Source organism: Parasteatoda tepidariorum, chromosome 7, assembly GCF_982258835.1.
Source record: "Parasteatoda tepidariorum strain Cologne lab strain chromosome 7, Ptep-v5.0, whole genome shotgun sequence".
Taxonomy (NCBI): Eukaryota; Metazoa; Arthropoda; class Arachnida; order Araneae; family Theridiidae; genus Parasteatoda; species Parasteatoda tepidariorum.
Window position 1 is genome coordinate 107,023,293 of NC_141761.1, and position 25,836 is coordinate 107,049,128.

Here is a 25,836-nt window from a genome sequence, read left to right on the forward strand (position 1 = left end):
AAATATTTTAACTGTTATTCTCGTATAAAGTAAATACCATTGTCAATTATTCAATTCTTCGAATCTCCAATTAAAATTTCGAACTCTTCTAGAAAATGCTGGATTTCTTTCTTCCCTTGATATCTGGACCTGCAAATAACAGCGTGTATCAAAATGCCAGCCCCACCTACCTTTTCTTTCGGCGCATGCGCACTAATTTTCTCCTCTCTCTTCAAAGGTGCACTTCGATTCCTTGACAGTTTGAGGCCTGCGGCCGGACCTTTCGCTCACGGGACACTCTGAAAAATATATATATATATTTATATAAAAAGGAAAAAAGAATTTCTTTATTTCTCGACGACACAATATTGTCACTTCCCGTGTTGCCGCAAATTTTTGTCAAATTGGTGTTTATTCTTTTTGTTGGACGTCTTTTCTAGAGTTTGCTTTTTCTAAGAACATTTGGTGAGTCGAATTTTTAATTTAACTTATTTAAATGCTTTAATCTAATCACTTAAGGCTCATGGTGCCTTATTTTGAAATCTTGTGTTCTGAAGGAGTTTAAAGTAAATTTTTGTAACCTTTCAAATAGTATTTTGATATGTTTCTCTCTTCTTATTTAAAAGAATTTTAAATATGTTTTGAAGTAAATTATTTCATATAGTGTAGTGTTTTTCTCTATAATTCTTTATATTTTCTAAGACAGTTATGCTATACTTTACTAAAGTTTTTCTTTTTCTCCAAAAAGTATTCTGATGTATTTTCTCCGAAAAGTAATTCTGATTCTCCCCTCTCTCAAAAGTTGTCTAATATACTTTCCTATAAATGCCAACTGGACTGCTTTGGGGTCAAGGAACTGGCTTTGTATGAGAAAGGTTCTGGGTTTGAATCCCGGACAAGGCATGAATTCAATCTCTGCATTATCTGGCCTTACTGTGGGAGCAACGTTGGTTCACCTAATAGGGTGCCCGTGAAAAGTGGCCAACAAAGTTGCCCTATGAGTGCCTGAACTGACGAAATGTTAACACAGGTGGGCGTTGGAAATAAATAAATAAACTTTCCCATAAATTTATTTATAACACAAAAGGTGTGTTTTCACTGCTAAATTATGTTCCTCAAAAAGTGTTTTATATATTTTGTTGAAAAATTATTTATCCTCTAAAGAAAATTTCGATATTTGTCCCTTAAGAAGTGCTGTGAATTATTTTGCTGTTATAAAAAAAGAGTTTCGATATATTTTGCTGTAAAGTTATCTCGAAAGTTGCTTTAAAATATTTTGCGGTAAAATTATGTCCCCCAAAAAGTTTGTTACATGTTTCGCCGAAGACTTATGCGCAAAAGGATTATTTTTTTTAAAAAAGAAGTTATGTTCTTTCTTCTGCTGGAAAGTTATTTACTTTTGTCAGGTACATTATTATCCCCTCTCCCAAAAAATTGTTTGTAATGTAAATGCAGTGAAACCTCTCTGGTGCAACCACTCTCAGTTCCACAGTAAAATGGTCGTTAATGGAGGTTGGTTGTTCTTAGAGGTTTACCTCCATTGACTTCAAAATTGTGATCGAAGGAACATGATTTTACGAAAGCTATTTTAATTTTAGTCAGTGTCGTTTTCTTGGTGGGGAGATACCACTTCTGTTGACGTCATGACAAGACGGATCTATGAATAATATTTAGCGTGTATAAAAATGATCCCAACTAATATAATTATGTGCAAAATCAAATTTACCAATTAGGAATGATAAAGCTATTTGAAATAAATAAACAATTATGTTCTTTGTTTAAGTTTGCATAGAATTCTATATCATGAATATTAGTTAGGTTTAAAAAATGAGAAGAGGTTTGTTTGAGATGATCGTTTTTTCCACTTCTAATTTAGCTTTCAATTTCAAAAGTAAATCATTAATAGCATAGTCCTTAGCACACACTGCCTGTAACATGAGGTTGTAGAGTGAAAGAGAGTTCTTTAAATTAGTGTCTCACACAAATAGTTTGAATAGATTTTTAACTACTTATTTGTTTTGTTATTTTTATAATTTTTTGCTTTGATATTTTTTTAAATTTCCTTATTTGACTTTTTCTGCATTTCGCGCCCTGTCGCTGGGACAGGTTTTAATGGTCTCTCCCAAAGGTTTTCTTCAACACAAAGTCTATGGAAAAAATTCCGTGCCTCCCAAAGGTGACTGTAAATAGAGGTGGTCTTTTCTGGAGGTTTCACTATACTTGTCCCAAAAAGTAGTCTGGATAACCCAATATTGGAGTCCTTTTTAGGACCTCTTTTGTGGACTTGAAATGTGGACTTTTGTGAACTTTTCTGAAATCCTTGAGTGAGTCAAGTTTCCAAGTAAATGAATAGATGTATTTTCTTGTGAAGCTCCCTCAAAAGTTAATTTACTTTTAAGTTATGTACCACAAAAAGTATTTTATACTTTTTGCTTCAAAATTATCGTATTGTAAAGTTGTTTATCCTCCAAGAGGCGTTTGTAAAATATTTTTCGTTTTGAAATATTTTTTCCCACAATACAAAGTTCTTTAAAATTAACTATCCTTCAAAGTTGTTTCGTTTTAAAGTTATGTCCCTCAAAAAGTGGTTATATTTTGCTGTAAAGTAATTTTTTGTCCTCTTGAAAAGCTGTTTATATATTTTGCTGTAAAGGTCATTATTTCCAAAAACGCGTTTCGTTACGCTTTTCTGAGAATCCCGAAAGATACTACATTTTACTGTAAAGTAATTTTTTATCCTCTTGAAAAGTTGTTTATATATTTTGCTGTAAAGTTCATTATTTCCAAAAACGCGTTTCGTTATGCTTTTCTGTGAATCCCCAAAAAATTATGTTTATTTTCTCTAAAGAAATTAACTATTTTCATTTTTAAATGCTATTTAGAGTACACCAAGCATGCCAAGATAGACAGGATTAAACATGACATAAGTTTCTGCTTGTTGTAATTGCAATCAAATTCCTAAAATATTACGCGTTGAGAGATCGACGGGATAATCCCAGAGTACCACAAAAATTGGTCCGGGATAACCTGGTTGGCAGGGCGCTGGACGCACGTTCGTGAAAGCGGCAGTTCGAATCCAGCTGGCCGAAGACTCCCGTGTAGTAAATGGTGACTGGTCCACGTTAAATCGGTCAGATCACAAAGTCCTCTAAATTCCCATAACAAATCTTACCTCTGGGGGTATTGAATTGGAGATGACAGAAGTCAAATTCTTGGTCATAGATGGTACCGCTGAAAAACAAGCTCAAGAACTCTCTGCCTTCATGGCCGACGGCAACAACAACCATAAAAATTTATGCAATGATTTCCAAGAAATTAAATTTTCCCTCCTTCTATGTTCTGGCTGCTTCGCTAAATCGAGAATACTTGATGAAATTAATCAGGATAATTTCTCCAATTCTAAAAGTTTTTGTAAAAAGGCAAATATAACTCTCTTATGAGGAGGAGCCATTCGTACATCCATTCATTCATCCACAGATCGCAATTTTGAACTAAAGCAGAGAACGATCAATCTCCAATCCAGTACCCCCAGAGGTATAATTTGGCGAAGAACTGGTATTAAAATAAAATCTTTTCACTTTAAAGGAAACGCAATAATTGTAAATAATGGTGCCTGCTTTGTGCCTTTGTCAAAATTTATTCAAGCGAAATTCATGCCATTTCAGGTAAAACCATAACCAGGAAAATGAATGAAACTATTAAGAAGTCTGCCTTTTTTTCCCCCATGAAATATTAAAAAAAAGAAAATACTTACTTTTCATAAAAGAATTACTTACTTACTTTTCATAAAAGAAGACGGCAAAATCTTTTTCTTTTTCCGTTTATCTTTAATTTTTACTTGTTTTTGGTTTTTTCTATTAGCAATACTTTTGTTATTTTTTAATTGTTTTTTTTTTCAGTTTTAATTTTTTTTTTAAATTTATAATTAAACAAAAAAAAATTCTGAAGTGGGAAAAAATGTGCAGATTCTAAGATAATCTGCATCTCCGGCTGACGTGCTAACGGGTTTCTTACTGGTATTCTAGGTATTGCAGGAAATGATAAGGAAATAACCTGTTGGACCACGATGAAATAGGGTCGGGTTTTTTGGCATACAAGTTCCTTATAATAACCCATCTCGTTCCATAGTGGCAGTAAATGTGCTTCTAATTTTACTTAACTTGTCTCAAGCAATCCACGATATGCTCGATCGATGACATATCTCGGGATCTAACTGGCCAAGAATGGTCTGTCTGGAAGCAGTCTTGTGACATCCTTGCTCTGTGTGGCTTTGTTGAAAATTGGCTCTTGGAAGCGCCGCCACGAGTTGCAACACATGTGGTTGAAAGATTCCAGGAATGTTCTGCTGTGCTGTCATGACTCTGTAAATCAATATTAGCAATGATGTTTGTTGTTTGCGATGGCATCCCATAGCATCACACTGACTTAGGAGAGGAGTGCCGCTGTGCAGCGTAAGCAGGATTAACACCCACCTAGCTATCATTGCTACTCAAAGATAGTCTGCATTTCCAGGAGAAGAAAAACTTTATTTCCTTAGAAATATGAAATTTTTTACCTTAGATAATTAACAATTGGGTACTTGCAACTAATCACATGGTTGTGTCGAATGACGTGGTTGTGCATGGCGTGCTGACATTACAACTTGAAGACGTTTCTTTATATCTCGTTTAATCAATTTTTGGTGTTTTTAATTGTATGCCTGTGTTTGTATCGTACCTGATTGGCTAACCACGTGGGACTTCTCTTACAAGTGATAAATTAATTTACGTGTAAATGGCAATTTTAAATATAGAATCTAGATTATCCCTTTCACTGATTTTTTTTTTAAAGTTCATTTTAATTAAAATTATCTTTCCCCTTTCACAACGGTTAAATTCTTTTCAAGGCATTTAGCATCATCTCTAATTTTCCGAGATTCAAATTCCTCTTCGCACTATTTTATTTATCGTTTCTACCTTTCTTTCCTTACACACTTATAGTTTTTTTTTTGTCTCACTTAATTAATAACGTTGTCTTATCAGCTCACTTAGAAAGTTGATGATGTTTGTCGTAATATAGATGATTCCTCTTTGTATCTATAAGTTCCGCAGTGGACTGATCGTAAAGACACGGCTCCCAGTGGAACACCGAAGTAAAACATCTCTGGTGCGGTCAGCCTGCGCAGGGACCGAGAGTGTGCTGTATAGGTTTTCGTTAACCTGTTCTAATGTAAAGTGCTCGACTTCCTGAACAGGTCGGTCGGGTTACCAAATCAGGCGAGTCACCTCCCCTGAAGAGGATCAAAATTGCGATGGCGTGTCTTAGGATCATCCTCGGGGATATGTCCCAGACCGTCGCCAGTAGCCTATTGTGGAGCTCTAGTGCGACGTAAATAAAGTACGCACGCACGTACTTTAATATATCCATTAAATTCAATGTTCCGTTCAATTCCATTACTATTCATTACGGAATGATTTCCGTATTTGTGACTGCAACCCTTTGTTCCTGCTGACGAAACGCCATTGAGGGATATACAACTGCGATATGCGGTGTCATTGGCGTAGCGAGGGGGGAGCAAGGGGGGCATCATGCCCCGGGCGCTACTCACAAAGGGGCGCCAAATGGTCAGCAAAATAAAAAAAATTGTTGGATAATTTTTATTTTTATTATAATTTATTTCTGCAAAATATATTTTAAATTTAGTGCCAGTGAAATATAATAAATGTTAATTCGTAAATAAAAAGGAACACTAATCAAACTGTAATACTATATTCATAATAGAAATGACACTTTTTTTTCTAATGGCTGGGCTGACTCGACCTGTGTCTGTCAGCACTTCCTTATGGCATCTACGCTGTGTGGTTACATATATTATCTCCAAATATTTGCAGTGTACAAAGTATTTGTATGTTTGTACAGTGTATAATACAGATTTCAATGGAATAGAACTCTTTATCGAAGAATGTGACTGTAAAATGTTACTCCGTTGTAGAAAAGAAATTGAACTTAAAACTCCATTAGAATTTCTTACTTTTATAATCCCGTATGGAGAAGATGTTTTTCCAAACCTGAGAGGGGCACTTCAAATACTCCTGACTATCTCAGTATCAATTGCTAGCTGCGAATGGTCATTCAGCAAATTAAAATTAATTTTGACATATCTACGATCAACGGGGGGACAAGATCGCCTAAGTGACCTAGCATTTTTAAGAGTGGAAAGAGAAAAATTTGAAATAATCAACTTTGATGATATTATTGATAAATTTGCTTCATCAAAAGCGGAAAATTTATACATAGTAATTAGTTTTATAATTGTGTTATAATCATATTATTAAATATATGTATCTCCTATAATAAATATTTACTTTTTTATTATTTTAAAACTGCGTGTTTTTAAAATATTTCTTTATAAATATGTAAAATAAATAATAGGTATCTTTTGAACTAATTCTAGATGATCATATACATTTCAAAATCTAGTCTTGTTTTCTCAACTACATTTTTTGTCTCAAATTTAATGCCTAACTTGAGCCTATGACTTTATTTATTTTACTTTTTTTATTTATCACTTTGCGAGTATATTTTACTTATAATATTAGATGGTTTTCAAATGGGGGGGGGGGCGCTAAAAAGGTATTGTGCCCCGGGCGCGAGTTAAGCTCGCTACGGCACTAGCGGTGATATCGGTTTGCTCTAGTGCTTTTCTAAAACCTGTTGGACTGCGCTGCTAACAGCTTATTCCCCTTTGAGAAGAGTTGGTGTACTGCCCTCAAATATGCATCTAATAGTAATTTTTCATGTGTGGTCAATTTATTTACTTCTGAAATTTAACTATATTTAAACAATGAAAACAAAAAAGAATTTTTTGTTAATTTTAAGATTACAATTATAATGGCTTTCGAAGGTTTGAAAATTGGTCTTAATTTCAATTAGAACAATGCAATGTTTTTCAAGAATATTGGTCAAAAAGTTTTAAAAATTTAAAAAAAAAAAGCATTGATGCCCATTTTGTAGCCTTAAGTTGGTAAAAAATAACAAGTTCTGGGAGCAATACTAAATTTTAATTAAATTGCAAAAACCTTACTATAAAGTGGTTACATTTTAATGAATTTTAAACCAATTTTAACCAAACTTCTGCATATAATTAAGAAAAATATGCGCAGAAAATATTTGAATTTTTACCGTTCATCTACTTAAAAGTTAATAACTACAACACTGACCAGAAGCCGCGGTTGACAAAAATAATATATATTTTTTTAATCGCAAAATCGTATATATTGATTAAATTCTGATTTTTTTGTTTTTGTTTAAATCAGTTTTTTGGATTTTTTTTTCAAATTTGTCATCTAAAGCATCTGCTAAAATATTTTAATAAGACTTAATATTGTTTAAAAATAATATAACTAAAATGATTATTATTTCTTATTAAAATGGAGGAAATTATTGTTATATTATTACATACTCACTCCTATTCACATTTACTCTATTTCGAAACATTATAATTTACATGAATATCCCTTTCGATATTTCTTAGTAAAAAATCCTCGTTATCAATAAAATCATATTTAAAAAAATCACCCCCTAAGTAATGTATTTATTAATTTTATTGAAGAAAAATATTTTATGTTTAAATGATATTTTTTTCAATCAATACTTTTTTAAAAAATTTGTTTAAATCATTGATTTTTTTTAAATCACTACGATTTGTAATGAAAGGATTTATATAGTAATTTCAATGCATATGCCTTTTATTATTCCTCATTAAAGAAAATAGCTCCCTTAAAAAACATTCATTATCAATGAAATCAGACTTTTTTTTTAAAAAATCACTCCTTCAAGAATGTATTTATTAATTATATTATATCAAAATATTTTAAACTTAAATAAAAATTTTTTTTACTAAGTATGTTCGTATTAAATGTTATGAAAATTATGTTTGCTTAAGTTAATGTTCCTTTAAGAAAAATCACAGCTGATTTAAATCAGTAATTTTGTTTTAAAAAAATCAAATGATTTGCTTTGTATCATTTTCTAGTTGTAAATCTAATCCTGCCAGCAACATTTCAAATTTAATAATAACCCGGCATAACTTGGCATATTATATTTCGATCTATTTCTCGGCCAGGTAGAAGCTTATAGTCAAGATAGTGCATGATCTTCATAAATTGCAGCCTCTACAGGTCAATGAGAAGAGAGAGCTACTTAGAAGCGCAATCCTCATACTGTGAGGAGTGGGGATTATAGTTGAGGCAATTATTGAGCGCAGTTCACCACTGTCCGCGATATGTATTTAGTTGTTTTATTCATAACTTGATATGTGAGACGATTGTGGATCACTGTGATTGGTCAACATTTGAGAGACAGACATGCAGTAATGAATTATTGGAATTGAAAAGATTTCCAGCAAAATTAGGCACCGATAGTTCTGTATGGGATGGTGTATTCTACACTAGGGAGAGCTTGACTGCCTATACTTCCTGGTAAATGTTTTTGGTGTGTTTTGAAGCCATTTGGCTCAAAATGTGATCATTGTGTCTTCAGACTTTCTTAAGTAGTATTTCTTGTATGTATCATTTGTTACCTGATTTATTGCTTGTGTTTAAAATAATCATCATTTGAAGAGCTGTCATTTAAAGAATTATCATTTGAATCGTCCTAACACTTTTTACCTGGTTAACCATCAACTTCGAAATTTAAACTTAAATGATAATTTGTAAAATGAACTTAATCTCACTGCTTGAACAATATGCTAACACTAACGTATGATGGTGAAAGGCTTGCACTAAGAACAATCAATAATAAGCAAGTTAAAAGAGGCCAAATCAAAACAGACAAAAAAGTGAGTTCTTTCTAAATCTAGCAGCCATAACACCATTTTTTTAATAATACATCTCCAAATAACTAAAATAAATTTTCACTACGAACTCACCAGAATTACTTAATATCATTAATATCTCATGAAATACAGCAGATTTGTGCTCAGAAATTATATAATTTATTTCTTTTACTGAAAACGAAATTATCTGTTTGAAAATATCACCTCGCAGAATAAGCTGTAATAAGCAGCTGTATGCTTTCTAACCGGAAGTAGAGCATGTCAAAAGCTCGATAGTGTTGTTGTTTACATTTATATTGAAAACACCATCCATTGGAAGTTACACGCGTAAAAAAAACGTAAGAAAGAAATATAATAATGGTAACTCATGTAGTAGAATGTTAGTAGTAATTTTCAACTCGATATAAACATACAATTTTTGTATCTGCAATATTAGCATTTTTACGGTGACTTTTCGTAATTATACGTTGTACTCGCTAATCGAGCTTTTACCGTATTTAAAATTTTGCATCTTAAATATCGGAAACAAAATGCAGCTAATAATTTAAATCAATAGAATTAAATATGCAGAATTGAGCCTAGACTGCATGCTTATTTTTTAAAATTTTAATTAAGATATTTAAAACAAATATGCCGAATTATACCTAATTGCATACTGCATGCTAAATTTTGTTTACTTTAATAAAGATATTTAAATCAAATATGCCGAATTATACCTAATTCAATACCGCATATTAATTTTTGTTTATTTTAATTAAGATATTCAAATCAAATATGCTGAATTATACCTAATTGCATACTGCATATAAAAATTTTGTTTATTTTAATTAAGATATGTAAATCTAATATGCAGAATTATACCCAATTCAATACAGCATATTAAATTTTGTTTATTTTAATTAAGATATTTAAATCAAATATTCAGAATTGAATCTTCTTGCATATGCTCCTATGCTACCAATACTCATGAAGTTTTATTTATTTGGATTAACAGCAGAAATATTATTCGGTATAAACAACAGGGAGACTAAGCAATTAAAACTTACTATTTATTACTAGATGACAAGTGTTTTTATTAGGAAACTAAACTTTTTGTTACTTGGATTATACAGAACACAATTTATGAACAGTAAAATACGGTTTTCAAACGAAATTAATTAAAAAAAGGATTTTAGTCAATTAAATTTAAATGCTTTTTTGCGTTAAAGAAAAATGAAAAACATTTTGTTGGAAGTAATGTTTTATAAAAGAATAATTTCCGCACACATAAATTTATATATAAATGAATATAATTTTTTTAACCTTTATATGATTCCAATAACTTTTCACTTAAATTTAATGCGGTTTTTTTTTCGTTCTTTTTATCCTGTACAGAAATTACACTCCTCTTTAGTCCCATGTATTCATATTTAAAATCCCATTTAACATAATTATTTTAACTTCTTATTTATTATTTTTTTACAATGACTACACCAAGATAATTATAATAGTCAAGGTTTATTTTTACAATGACCACAGCATAATAATTATAATAGTCGGGTTTTTTTTTAACAATGACCACAGCATGATAATTATAGTAGTCTGGTTTTTTTACAATGACCACAGCATGATAATTATAATAGTTTACAATGACTACAGCATAATAATTTTTTTTTTTTTTTTGTAATTTTAGTTTTATTTTTTGGTTTGATAGTTGAGAATAGTATACATTTTTCACTATGATTGTGGACATTACACATTTTTCGTATCGCAATTTTTAAATTTAATGTTCTTCACGAATTTTTTTTATAAACCCAATTTCTAATGGAGACTAGTTAAAGGAACAGTGAAAATGTGTGCGAACTAGTAATTATCTTATAGTGACTGCTCCGCGAACAAATTTTCTTAATTCCTAACCCTGAATATTTTCTTTATTTGCATGAGGAAAAAAAAAGAATCAAAACACTGTATAAAATAAATCTTAATGCTGTAGACAAGTCACTCAATCTATGTTTGGTAATAAAATATTTTGGAGAAGTTTCGTTGAATGACCGAGAAATTGAATATCATTTTGACTCATCAAGGGATGGAAGACGAAAAAGAAATACTGTCTCCTATCAATTACATCCTCTGCCTCGACTCTAGAATAACTTTTATTTATTTTTTGTTATTATTTTTACAATTTTTTTTGACATATGAGGCTATCCATTAACGATCTTTCATCCTATCAATCAATTGCGACCTTTTTTTTTTAAATAAATTTCTGTCTTCTTATTTTGCCAGAAAGCAGAGACCTTTTTGAATGCAAATATCTCAGTCGTAACTTACATTTACAACTGAAAGGTTTTTAAGTTTCTTTCCCTTAAAGAAGTCAAAGAAGCAGCTTGAATGGCAAAAGTAGACAAATTGCCGTTCCGTAAAAGTAGACAAATGGTACAAGCGGGACATTTCCCCAGGGCGCCACACTTCTAAGACTCTAGGACATCCTCCCCAGAAAGGATAATTGACTGAATGTAAACAATAATAAGTTTCCTATAACCGGAAGAAATTTCGAGAACTTCCGGTGTATTCCTCCGCTTATGTTACGCTTACGTAGCGATGTGTGAACGGGCTTAATATTCTACGAAGTTTTTTACCATTTATAAGAGTTTCCTGTAATTTAAAAGTTCTAACTGGTTGTAAGTCAAAAACAAATTTAAGAAAATTAATATCACAGCATAAAATAAAGTGTAAGGTTAGCCGTATTTTGAATGTTATCCCTTATTTGGCTATATTAGTGTAAAATATCGCTGCTTGATATATTTTGGGTTGCATCATGGCATGCTTGCGAAGACTTCCGAATTCATTTGTTGTTTGTTTCGTTGAAAGTTAGATTGAAAAAATGTGTTATATTGTTAACACTATTTGTATAATAATATTGGATGGCGTGCTTTTTCAAGTTTAGGCTTAAAAATCAATCGGACGTAGTAACCCGGAAGTCTTACGACGAATTTTTACCCCTAGCGCCATCTGTGCGTAGCTTTACGTGGTCAACCTTACATATATTCAAATTTTTTGGTAAAAATTATAATTAGTTTTAAATTTTGTTTTTTAAAACATTTCTCACTTCTAATGGCCATTATTGATGTGTTTATAAATAAACTAAAAAATAGACGACAGTATAAAATTTGATGAAAAAGAATGACTAAAGCGTGAAGATGTTCATTTTTAGGAGTAAAAACCGAAAAAAAAAACACTTTTGTTTAAATTATATTGGTAAGAATATGGAGTCCTTGGACCACCGCAGAACGAAAAATTTAAAGAGACCCTTTTTAATTGCTTGCCCAGAGCCTCTCAAAGTACAGGACGAAATAAGTACATCTTACTGTAGGCCAGGGACTAGATGTAATATTTTAATAGTAGCGCTAAATTATGTGGCCACTTTTTCAAGAATTGATAATTTTAAGCGATTAAAAGAAATTTTAATGTAACGTTTTTCTCCAAATGGTTCTTTAAAAATTAACATTTCTAAAATGCAGAAAAGGAACACACGTAAAATAAAGTAATTTTCGTAATAATTCCTTTTTTTTCTTCTTTTTTTTTTAACAAAATGCATATGAGATATCATTATAGATGAAAAGTATGGCGATTGTCAAACACATTTTTAATAGCTATTTGCTATATTTAGTGACTCTTTGACGACTGTTAATTTATTTCGCAAAGTCTAACGATGATTCTTGAAATTTTATTATATTTTAATACATTAACAATTACTTTATTTAAACTTAAATCATGTTTTAAAATTGACCAATATATGAAAATTTAATTTAAAAAAAAGCGAGAGAAGATTCAAATTCATACTTTCTATTGTCCTGTTTAAGAAGCGAATAATTTTCTCTACGAGTGTCAAAGTTACTTACCTTGTTTGTCAAAAGATGGCATTACTAACTGAGAAACCATGTTACTATTTTTTCAAAATGACCTCTCTTGAAAGCAGTAACAGTCTGAGAGCAAAATTAAGACTTCTTTATAAATATTTCCGACACTCAGCCTTTATCTTTAAGTCAAAAACGCTGTTTGTTGTCAACTAACCAAGAATATTGTCGAATTTTGCAGCTTTGGCTTTCTAACTAAAATTCTGTTGCATCAATCCATTTTTCTTCTACTGTTTTTATTTATTGTTTAAATATTTTTATTTATTTATTTATTTTGTTTTCATTTTGTTTGCCATTTTTGTTTTGGACAATCGACCTTCACAAATCATTTTATAAAGACAGTCACCTAAACAGTATTGGCATTCGTCTGTTCAGAGAAAAAAAAATTCCCGGTGGTCAAAATAACGTAGCTTATGATAATTTATATAATCTTTAAGGAGGAGAGCATTGCGCGTTGTTGCGCAAATAATTAGCATAAAAAATAGTTTGATTCTTGATAGCATTTCTCTCAAACTAAAAAAAAAAAAGGAAAAATGATAACTTGCGACTTATAGATTTGCATGGTTAAAAATATTCTCACCAAACGCTATGACTAGCTGTAAGAAGCTCGGTAGTTATTTATGATTTAATCTGTAGTATTATTTTTTACTGAATTATTATTACCGAGTTATTACGGCTATTTGTGACTTGACATGCAATACTATTATGACTTGACGCACTGTTCAGACTTAATATCATTTTTTTTCTCCTTTTCATTTCAAATTTTTGCTAGAAAATAATACTAGTAGAAGTCATGAAAATTTTTTTAAGGTTTCATGTTCATAGTACACCTAAAATTTTGGGATAAAACCGTAATGTTTGTGTTCAGAATTTTATTTAAGTCACTTTTTCTAACATTTATTTGTAAAATGCATATAAACAAAAGAAAAAGATTAGAAAACAAAAATTAGCGTAGTAGAAAAGTCGGCAAAACTGAAGCTAGTAAACCAGATTAGAAAAAAATTTAGAATTATATATATATATATATATATATATATATATATATATATATATATATATATATATATATATATATATATATATATATATATATATATATATATATATATATATATATATATATACACAAATTAACATGAAAAACATGAATAAAATAAAAATAAAAAACTAAATGGTAGAGAAACAAGAATGGTATAAGCAAATAGTCGTTGTCAAGACACATCTAATTGCCATAAATAATGCGATATTTCTGAATAAAGAATAATTATCCTAAGATAAAAATTATTCTTTATATGTGTCGATATCGCAAAAAACCTTATTTTGAAAAAAATCATGAAATAAAAGAAAAATGTAATAGGAAATCAAACTTACCGGCGTGAATTAAAACGCGGTTTAGGTTTAAAAGTACAATAATAAAACAGTTAACAAAAAACGCGAAGATGTAAAATATTGCTTATAGCTTGAATCGAATATAATAAAATTAAAAAAACATTTGATCGAAGAAGAAGAAAAAATGTTTAGGTAAAATATTAGTGCTGCCATCTATGAGAAACAATTAGTAAAAAGGTAATAAAATTGAAATAATAATAAAAATGTTTAACGGATTGAATAAATTAGCAGTCTTAAAAAAATAAAAATAAAAAAATAAATAAATTAAAAAAATATAAAAATAAAAATAAAAAATTTAAAAAAATTAAAAAAATCATTAATAGGGAAATTAATTTAAAAGTCAGTCTGTCAGGATAGAAAGCCGTTTATAGACTCATCCATCATTCATAATTTTACAGAATACACATATCCATCTTTCATAGGGTGACTTATTTAAAAATCAGAGCCTGCATACAGGAATAGAAAACCGTTTATAGGTTTTATTCTTCATTCATACAACCTTACATAATTTTAAAGTATACACGTATCACCTGCATTCATTTGGGGTGGTTCTTTATGAACCAGAGCCCATTCCACTTATACAAAAATAAAAAATAATTAAATAAAAAATAATTAAATAAATAAATAAATAAATAAACTGTTTATTATACTGGACAATTAAAATTAAATTAATTTTAAGAGGCTACAAATATTAAAAAGTAACTAAAAAATATTTAACTAATCCAGTATAAAAGGTCATACATCCAAACTATTCCGTCCAGTGGCTTTAGGAATAGTTTATCATAGTTAGTTCCTACCTTGAAAAAATCAGAGCTTATTCTTAAAACAGAAAAATTAAATAAAAATTAAAAATTAATGTACCAAGTTTTTTAAGATTTTTTTAAAATAGAAATTAAGAAATGAACTAGGAAAATGGCTATTAATTAAATCGTTTTTATATATATCAGTATCTAATAAAAACTCGTTATAGTTAGAATTATTCCTGTAAAATCTATGAATTTGATTGGCAATAATATTAGAAAAAACCTTATTGGCTAAGTTAGAGTTGAAATCTATGCATTTTTTAACTGGAAATTTAAATTCATTTCTTTTGTCAAAAAGTTTAGATGTAATATTTTTATCTGCATTAATATCAAGAGTCAAATCTAAAAAATTTGCTGAAGAATTACTATTATTTGTTTTATTAAGAATTAATTCATTTGGATAAATATGTTTTGCTAGAATATCGAAATCATTAAAATTAATAACTAATAGATCATCAATGAATCTGAGAAAGAGAGAATCAATTGGAAGATTAACATGTGATTTTACAAATCTATATTCTTGTAGAAAAAGAAAAATATTGCAGATGTTAGTACTAAAATTATTTCCCATGGGAATACCATTAATTTGTTGAAAAAGGTGGTCATTGAAAAGAATATAATTGTTGTTAAGGTTAATATGTACTAGAAAGTTCCAGTTATCTTCATTAATAATATCACTGAGATTAAACATGCTATGAATTTGAAGAAGGTCATCATGAATTTTATTAGTTGGAAGGGAAGTATAGAGGTTTTCGAAATCAAAACAGTGAATTGAATCTACATTTTTTAAAGTTTTTAGTGTATTTAAAACCTGAATGCTATTTTTAATATTCCAATTTAAATAGTTATTATTTTTAGTAAGTTTATTAATTTTGTTATAAACTTTTTTAAGAATGTTCTCAAAGTAAATACCGATTTTTTTCATGTTACTATTAACGCCACTTGCAATAAACCTGAATTTGGTTGGAGACTGCTGTTTGGTACAAACAGCAGTTTATATATATATATATATATATATATATATATATAAACTGCTGTTTGTAGAAAATGCAACACCATGAAGGAATCATCAGAATCAAATGAAATTCGCAGCAAATGTCAATTATAGGATATTATGCAAATTAATAAAGTTTCAGAGCCATCGCGCGTGCGTGGCGCGCGCAGCGCCCTCTGAATTGATGCTGAAAGCGTATAAATAAAGTGCTGTAGCGGGACGTTGAAAATAGTCTATGATTATTTGTTAGTGGCAAACGTTTAGTGAGACCTGAGTATGCCTCCACGACGGAAGAATAAGAAATTCAAGCAACTTACGGAGTTTGAACGAGGGAGGATAATCGGCCTTCGAGAAGGAGGATTTTCCTATCGCGCAATAGCAGCTCGTATGCAGCGGAACAGTTCCACAGTGATGCGAGTTTGGAAGCAGTGGACCGACGAGCACCGAACAACTCGAAAAACAGGCACTGGACGACAGAAGGTGACGTCAGAGCGCGATGATCGACACCTGCTCCGCATGGCGGTGAATGATCGCACAGCTTCCTCCAGGCAGCTGGCAGCACATTGGTCTACTGCTACAGGTGTACAATTGTCGGCTTCGTCAATTCGTCGTCGTCTGCTGCGCCGTGGATTGCGTGCAAGGGTGCCATTATACAGGATTCCCCTCACGGCGGATCATCGACGGCTGCGTCGGCAGTGGGCTCTTGAGCACAGAGACTGGCGAGCTGATTGGCACCAAGTTGTCTTTTCAGATGAATCACGCTTCAATTTGTGGACCCATGATGGCCGTGTTCGTGTTAGACGTTATGCCGGTCAACGCTGCCTTCCTGAGTGTATTATTGAACGACATAGTGGTCGAACACCCGGAGTTATGGTCTGGGGTGCGATTTCGTATCATGGACGATCCAATTTGATACGAATTGAGGGTAATCTCAATAGCAACAGATACGTCCGTGAAGTGCTACAGCCCGAAGTCGTTCCTTTCCTTCAAGGCATCCCTGGAGCTATCTTTCAGCAGGATAATGCACGCCCACATGTTGCGCGGACTGTTAGAGACTTCTGTTCAGCACAACGCATGCAACTTCTTCCTTGGCCTGCTTATTCGCCGGATATGTCGCCTATTGAGCACGTGTGGGATATGGTTGGTCGGCGTCTCACTCGTGATCCGCGTCCTGCAGTTTCCAAAGACGAACTTTGGTTGCGCATACAAGCGATATGGAATTCTCTTCCTCAAGCAGATATTCAACATCTGTTTGACTCCATGCCACGTCGTATAGCAGCACTTATTGCAGCGCGTGGTGGCTGCACCAAATACTGATTTCGGACGCTTAATTTGTTTCTTTTGTTTTGAAAATTTCATCATTTATTTGTATCAGTACAAGTCGTTTCTGCATTAAATTTCATTTGATTCTGATGATTCTTTCATGGTGTTGCATTTTCTACAAACAGCAGTTTATATATATATGTCATGTTACGTCTTTAAAGGCTAGATAATTGAAGAGACTTAGGCGGCTTCTGTTAAAAAGGCATTTTATTTCGTTAGATGGAGTATTGCAAACATTATGCGTGGGATATTTACACCAGGTTTCCCCCTTTGCAGGGATTGTTTGGGATTTGGCCCAGCTTTATCTAGCCATTGAAAATATGAAAAAGACACGCAATTTTGCCAGTCATGAGTTTTTAAAGTGAGATTCTGAGAGGGCGTGGTTGCAAGCATCTTCTTATCTCAATAAACGTCATTCAATTTATAAAATTTAAAGGTTTTGATTCGCTAAAAGTATCTCGCCACTCTGACGGTGGGAACTTTCTGGGACTATCTTCATCGACGCCCATTAACTTCAGAAAATAATCTTTTATCTGGCCTTATCTGGTTCATCTTGACTTTTTATGGCTCTTTGTGAGAGACCGACTTCTACATCTTAAACTTGATAAGAAACATATGTTTTAAGCTTACCAGTTAATATAGAATGACTCGTATGAGAAATTCTATATATATATATATATATATCACGAAATATGACAATTCACTGTCCCTTGCTCCAAGATCTATAACTATAATACTAAAAGAACTTTTTTTTTTTTTAAATTAATAAATAGCATTGCTGTTAGCATTTTAAAATGACTTTGCACTAGCATTGACTGTTTTGAATAATTAAAAAAATTTAATTGAATTTTCTTGACATATCTTTTCCTGGCATGATATTTTCCTGGCATGTCCCAAACAATGTTTCCAGTAATAACTAGCTTCAAAACTTCCCATAAATTTTTCAATTTTTTTTTTATCCTAACCGGTGTAAGCCTTTCTAGAATATACGCTGGGTGTATTATTTACAAAAAATTAGTTTAAAATAATTTTTTCTGTCAATAATTTGTTTGTCCCAAGAAAATCTGTCATTTTCCTGGCTACTTTTATTTAGTGGTTTATAACCAAAATAGATAGAGCCAGCAATCAATATCTTATGTTAATAAATTGATTAGATACCCTTCTACATGAACATGTCTTGTTGCATGAATAAAGAACCAATTTTCTGGTTCAAAATCTATTTTAAAAATATTTTCAGGGTGAGTAGGTTTTTGTGTTGTCATTTTCCTGTCTTCTTAAAATCATTAATAACATAAACTACATAGATTTATTTGAGTTATTTTAAGAAATCCTGTTGTTTTCTGCAGAATATAAACGTCTTGCGCCAAAATATTAAATTAAAGTAAAGTTATATGCTATAAAATGGCGAATTTGTCATTATCCTGGCTTATGAATGCCAGAACATTGAAGTGTTGCCAGAATTTTTTTTAACTGCTAGTAATGTAAGGAGGGAAAGCAAATATTAACCTAATACCAAGTTTATGTATGATTGTAATATGCTTGAGTGTAATCGAAGTTATTTATTTATCTAATGATTGATTATTATGCACAATCTCATTCTGCACATATCAGCAACAAAAAAATTTTTGATTCTTCCTACAGTGGGCAAAAAGAAATAATTTAAGCAATTTATGGTCCATCTAACATAAAGGACTAAGTTGAGTTACTTACTATTAGCCTAAAATGACTGTTTTTTAAACTTCTAAGCTAGTATGTCATTTTCCTGGCATTCAAGATTTGGTGAATTTCTATTTTATTTTTTTTCTCGAGCAAATGTCAATAAACTACGCTGCTCTCTGTAAGATATTAACAAGTGTAACTAAAGAAGTACACAAAAAAAATTTTTTTAATTATTTTGAAGACTTTAAAATTGAAGAAATTTTTTGGTCCGAATTGTCACGTTTAAAAATAATCACCCATATATATAACGCATTGCTCTCCTGCATTAATTATTTGCGAAATTAATGAACTTGCGTAAATTAATAAGCATAATGAAAACAAAAATAACGAGCAGTTCTTTTTCTAATAAGATCTGTTTGCTTTTAACCTTTCATAGCTGCTCTATTTATAGCTCAGTTTGTTTCACTTTTCGTCACCCACGTCAGAAAATAATCGGGTTTCTGACAATGTGCTATTAGAGTTTCATACAATATAGATATTTTCACAGTATTAAATTGAGAATAAAATTTCTAAATGTAATGGTAATTTACTTAATAAAGTTTTGTAGTACTTGATTTTGTGCTAAATAAAAGGAAAATGATTGATGATTTTTCCTTGTTTTTTCTGAATGAATGTTAAATAACACTATATAAATCAAAATATATTCAATCAATGCCCCATAGAATAAGATTCTTAATCCAAGTAACAGATCCTACTAAATTCTAAAATTGTCAAAAATAAGAAAAATGCTCACGATTTTTTTTTCCGTTAAAATGTTTTTTCTTTCTTTTTTATTTTGCTATTGAAAAGACCAAATTAATTTAATTTGGCCAGTACTCGTTTAATTAACATTAAAAATTAGGGGCTGATCCCCCTGTTCGCCGCCGCTCACCTACCCCGATAATTGCTCCGCAATAATTGTTGTTTCCTGGCAGAAAGCAGTTTTTCTGCTAAAGTTTAAATTACTCACTTTACATATATGTACAAAAAAGAATTCTGTTTGCTTACGCTTGTACCTCCACTTCCCTCGTCCAAATATTATTATCTATTAGTATTATAAATATTTAGATCTATTGAGGAACAGAAGTAATTTTTCTGAGTAATCATTTTTTAAAATAACATTTATGTTATTATAACATTATATTGTTCAAACAAATTTGAAGAGTTCACAACTGTAATTTAATATTCTCGCTTATCAAACGGGTGGATGTATATTAAATACTATTTTTGCTTGCATCTCATTGTGCATGAAGCTGATCGTTAAGTTCTAAATCATTTGACAGATCTCTTTAACTGTAATTTATTACAATATATTAATGTTATTCTAAGAAAAATTACAATTGTAAAACGGTTAATAAGATTAGACTACCTTTCTAATTAATTTTATCTTAAAATGTAGCGCAGAATTACATTATAATAGTAATGAAAAAACAACAATTCTCTTAGTTTCAAACTCTTGAATTAAAGGCATAAGAATAGTAGTATATGAAAATAACTTTAAATTAGGGATACAAAAATATCTATCTATCTATATTATATAAAACGCTAATACGTACGTATGTATGTATGTATGTATCAATAAAACCGATGATATTTCTTTTCTCGCGCTGGCAACAGTTTTCATTTTTAATTGATTGGATTCGGCGCGCAAGAGCACGTAGTGAGCAACCAGATAACAATAACCAGAGTGAGCATTATCAGGTTGTTCAATTCAGATTCCTGCACTAAAAGCATGGCGATATTTAATTTAAACTCAATTGGGTATAATATAAAAAAATTACTCAATACCCAAAAATATCTATCTATATTATATAAAACGCTAATACGTACGTATGTATGTATGTATGTATCAATAAAACCGATGATATTTCTTTTCTCGCGCTGGCAACAGTTTTCATTTTTAATTGAGTGGATTCGGCGCTCAAGAGCACGTAGTGAGCAACCAGATAACAATAACCAGAGTGAGCATTATCAGGTTGTTCAATTCAGATTCATGCACTAAAAGCATGACGATATTTAATTTAAACTCAATTGGGTATAATATTAAAAAAAACACAACTACTTCCACTTAGTAGGAATAACATTTACCATGACGCCATGCTAAATTCTATGCCACTATCCACATAAATGCCACTATCCACATAAATCAATTATTAATCAAAAATCGAATATCAATTACTTTTGTTTATAATGCAATAAAATCTGGCGAGCAGCTATTTAAACGATCAAACATTTCTTTTATTTATTTGTGGCTTGAAATTAGGCACGCAGAAAACGCCGTTCATGGGTTAAATTTAGTAGGAATAACACAACCTGTGACGTAGGCTATAGTATACCCAATTAGGAATTAATTAATTAATTGAAGTGAGAATGCTTTAAAAGGCCGCTGTTGAATTGATATTTTTCTACTGGGAGCTACCTAAACGTCTAAAAAACGTTTAAGTGTTTGTATTGAATGCATTGAATTTTTTTATATTTCGCGTTTATTTATGCATTGAATTTTCACGCTTTAAAATGCAGAATATTAGTGAAGCAATATTTGATAATTTATTTTGCTAATATGTTTCTTATTAAGCTAATGTTTTGATTTCTTCACCATGTACAATCTAAATAGCTAATATACTTTTTTAAAAGCCAATAAGAACATTGGTAGAATTCTTCTACATAAGTACAATACTATGTCTTTGATGATAAAATACTATGTCTTTGATGATAATATATTATGTCTTTGTGCTAGAACATTGTGTTCATTGGCGAGCGAGCGCAGCGAGCCATGGTTCGCGGCGTGAACCACATAGGATTGCGTAGCAATTCTCGGGGGTTGGCGAGCGTTAGCGAGCAGGGGGCGGAGCCTCCTAGTATTATATAAAACGCTAATACGTATGTATCAATAAAACCGATGATATTTCTTTTCTCTCGTTGGCAACAGTTTTCATTTTTAATTGATAGGCTTCGGCGTGCAAGAGCCCGTAGTGAGCGTATCATATGTCTAATCGGGTGAATTCTCACCCAATTATCAAAAAAATTCTCACAAAATTATCTTCATCGAAGCCGATGCTTTACATCCGGCGTTCAGTACTATTTCATATTGTTTTACAACACATGGTTTTAGCCCTCTGGTGGGAAAGACTTTAAAACAAAACTTACAACAGTTACTTTTCTCAACAACTGAAATTTAGAATAGTGTGATTAAGAAAAATAAGTGAACTGTTTGCAATTTCAAATTATTATTGAAATGCACAGGTTTAGAATTTTCTACAGTTAAAGTTTTCGGAACTTCAGTGTTCAGAAAAGTATACATAAGCTAGACGTTAAGAACGTATCCAATGCGCGAGCAAAGCGAGAATCGGAAGAAATTAACTGCGAAAGCAGTTCCGGGGGTTGGCGAGCGCCAGCGAGCAGGGGGCGAAGCCTCCTAGTTTATAGAAAAACGATACCTTTAATAATTTTATGCTGATGACAACCAAAACAATATGGAAGTGAATGTGGAAAAACTACATCCGACCATGTGATTTTCCGTCCAATAAAAATACACTGACAACAATGGAAAACTAAGCCACCATCTTTAGATTTTTACATATGGTATGAAGCAAAAGCATAAATAGCCTAAAATTAATACAAAATATCTATATTGAGGAGTTTTAGAAAATTAAATAGCTGTATAAAATATTTTTTATCAAAATAAATAATTTTCTTTATTTGAAATTCTCTAATGTATAAAGTTTTTGTGTATATTAGTTTCTTTACTAATACGAACTACTAATACTTCTTTACTAAATACGAAATAATTCCTAAATTCTATGATTTAGCTAATTAACCAAAAAAATAAGTGTCAAGTTAAAGTCAAAGCATGCTTTGAATGATTAAATTCATTGATTACTTCAAGCCATTATTCTGATTATTTCTCCTAATTGATAAAAAAATGTTACTTTGTTAGTAATCTAGCTGTTCGAAAATCCTCTGTGTAAGGGAAAAGAAATATAAAGAACTTGAAGGAACTGAAAGAGTGGTGAAATCACTTTTAGCTAATTTGGAAAATACATTTGTAAATTTTGTGTACTCCGAAATTTCTAGTAAGAGTTCGAAGTAAATTTTGAATTCTATTTATAATGTTTAAGAATGCATACAAAATCTCAGATTAATTTTAGCTAACTAATTTAGGTTTTTTATAAATTAGGTGGTGGTGATGAATTGAGTGGTGAAATTACTTTTAGCTAATTTGGGAAACAAGTTTGTAAATTTTGTGTAGTCCGAAGTTTCTCCATATAAATGTTGAATATTATTTATAATGTTTAAGAATGCATACAAATTCTTAGATTAATTTTAGCAAACTAGTTTAAGTTTTGTATAAATTAAGTTCATTTTTTCTCTTTTTTAATGTATGACTAAAAGGTCACGCCTCCTGAGCGATGCCTCGAACATTGTTTTGCAATAATTGGGAGCTTGCAACTCGAGATGAGGACTGTCATTGATACACAGACACGTGACCTACGATCTCAGCACCAACTGATCGTTTCTAAACAAAATGGCGTGTTAAAATCGAGTTAAGTTTCTCCATTTAAATTAAGATGTAAATTAAAGTTAATGTAACACAACGACGTATCGCACATTGAATTTGTTAAAATATATTTCTTTTTCGTCTACGTGTTTCGTTTAACTTAGATTTATTATTTGATTATATATTTTATTGTAACGGTTTATTATTTGTTTTTTGTTTCGTGTACTTGGCAACATCGATGTATATTTAGTTTGTTTATGTTCTACATGGCTCAGTGCCTGTCTTTGTGTTAAGTCTCTGAGTAAATATATAGTGAAAAAATTGAAATCCAATTGCCAATTTCTGAATACAAGATTTTCTGTCATCACTGCTCATATATATATATATATATATATATATATATATATATATATATATATATATATATATATATATATATATATATATATATATATATATATATATATATATATATATATATATATATATATATATATGTTACTGTGGCTGACCAAAATTGGTGTCGTCACGTAGCGATTTGGTAAATGTCCGAAATATATACGACCTATAGTTAAGTGCCTCCCTCCGGTATACATTTTCCCGGCATGCCCTACATCAATGCTTTTTTAAGAATCAAAAAAAAATCATAGTAATAAAGTTTTTATTTCAGCAAAAATATAAAATTATTCTGATTAAATATTTAACATATAACTAAATATTCATCACAACTTAAATTACTACATAAGACAACTCAACAAAATGAGTTATTATCGATGCAAATTTATCCTTGTCTTTGTTGCCACATGAGAGAAATGACTCATAATAATTAAATCTAGTTAAATTAGAATTAAGTTATGTATCAATAAAAATATCTTTACATTCGTTTGAATATTATTTTGCGACTCCAATGTGTTTGCTCTTTTAATACATTTTTAATAAGAATTACAAAAATATATTTTAAGAGCTGTTGATTACTCTGTATTTCAATACGTAAAAACGAGGCATGGTGGCTCAGGGGATAGAGCGCTCGTCTTCCAATGAGGCAAATCGGATTTGAATCCTTGCCATGTCAGATTAATTCAAATTCCACACTCGACTCACACTAAACATAGAGCTGACGAAAAATATCCTCAGTGGTAGACGGATCATGGGTTAGAATCCCCTTACCATCAGGCTAAACGTGGGAGGTATTTGAGGTTTTCCTCTCCATGTAGCACAAATGAGGGTTAGTTGCATCAAAAAGTCCTCCACGAAGGCAAATTTCTCCTAATATTTGATCCAGGATTTCTTGTCTTCTGAATTGGGCTTAAAATTACAAGGCTACCGAGTTGAACATTGGTAGTCGTAAACCCAAAATTGGATCGGCTGTTCAACGACGGTTATATTAAAAAAGTACTATAGATTCATCAAATGTACATTTTCAACATTTAAAAAAACATATGTTATAAGAGCGCTAATTTTTTTATTCTTATCGAATTTCCTATCTTGTAGTTTGTTTGCCTTAATATAATAATTGTCTTGAGAATAAAATGTATATTTTAAAAACTAATTTAAAACTTATTAAAACTAATTAATCTTCATAAAATTGCAAAGTTTACCGTTTATTGCGTAAAGTGATTAAATAATTAAACTCGTTAATTATTTCAAATCTCTCCATATAGTATACCTATTTAGCTGATGAAATAATGTGAAAAATTAATTAGAAAAATAATAAAAAAATTCATTTGATTCATAAAATGCTGAAAAAGTAATAAACTGATTGTTAAATCATTTCTATTTTATTAGCTTGTTTGCGAACATTCCTTCCATTCTTTCTAAAGAGCAGAAAATTTTTATCAATTCCAACGTACATGCTTCCTCGTTTCAGAAAAAATGGCATCCATTGGGCTAAAGTGGCGAAGTTACGGTTACGACAGTTAATTAGCAAAACACGAAGCATGATAGTTTTTGCATACTTTACATAATCCGAAATTTTTCAGAATAATTAAGAATTTTATTTTTAAGCCTTTTTTTAGGGATATTTTTAGTTTGAAAGTAAATTGATTCTAAATCTGTGAGATTGTTTGCGAAAGTTTTGAAAAGACGTTTTGGGAATAAATAATGATATCGTTATCTATTGTACATTATTAATGGAACTTGCTGTTTATTTTATGATGCGTAAATAAAAATGATTCATTAAACGTTCTGAAACTCGACTTATGCCGGTGATTTATTTATTTATTTACTGCGTTGTTGAATTTTGCGAGTTATTTTTCTTAAAGCTGCTGTATTAAAATGAAGCAATTAATTCGTAAACAATTATTAATTTTTACTATTGTAAACTTGCCAAAAGAAGTAAAAAGGAAAATTAATGCGTGATTTCAGAAATCTGATGTGCATTATTGCATCATTACCTTACATTAAATGGTTAAATCTATTTTCAAAACCTGGAAAAAAATTATAAA

At 30.8% G+C, this 25,836-nt stretch overlaps 1 protein-coding gene across 3 annotated transcripts in view; it reads left to right on the forward strand.

The window, feature by feature from the left end:
• The first annotated feature begins 208 nt into the window (after positions 1 to 208).
• The window catches only part of Oamb (Octopamine receptor in mushroom bodies), a 208,733-nt gene continuing 183,105 nt past the window's right edge, over positions 209 to 25,836 (forward strand). For 2 of the 3 annotated variants that reach the window (XM_071183016.2, XM_087168452.1), the window contains exon 1: positions 209 to 444. The gene's annotated coding sequence lies outside the window, so the exon portion shown is untranslated. The remainder of the gene's footprint in view (positions 445 to 25,836) is intronic. The other variant, XM_016072652.4, reaches the window with a different exon arrangement.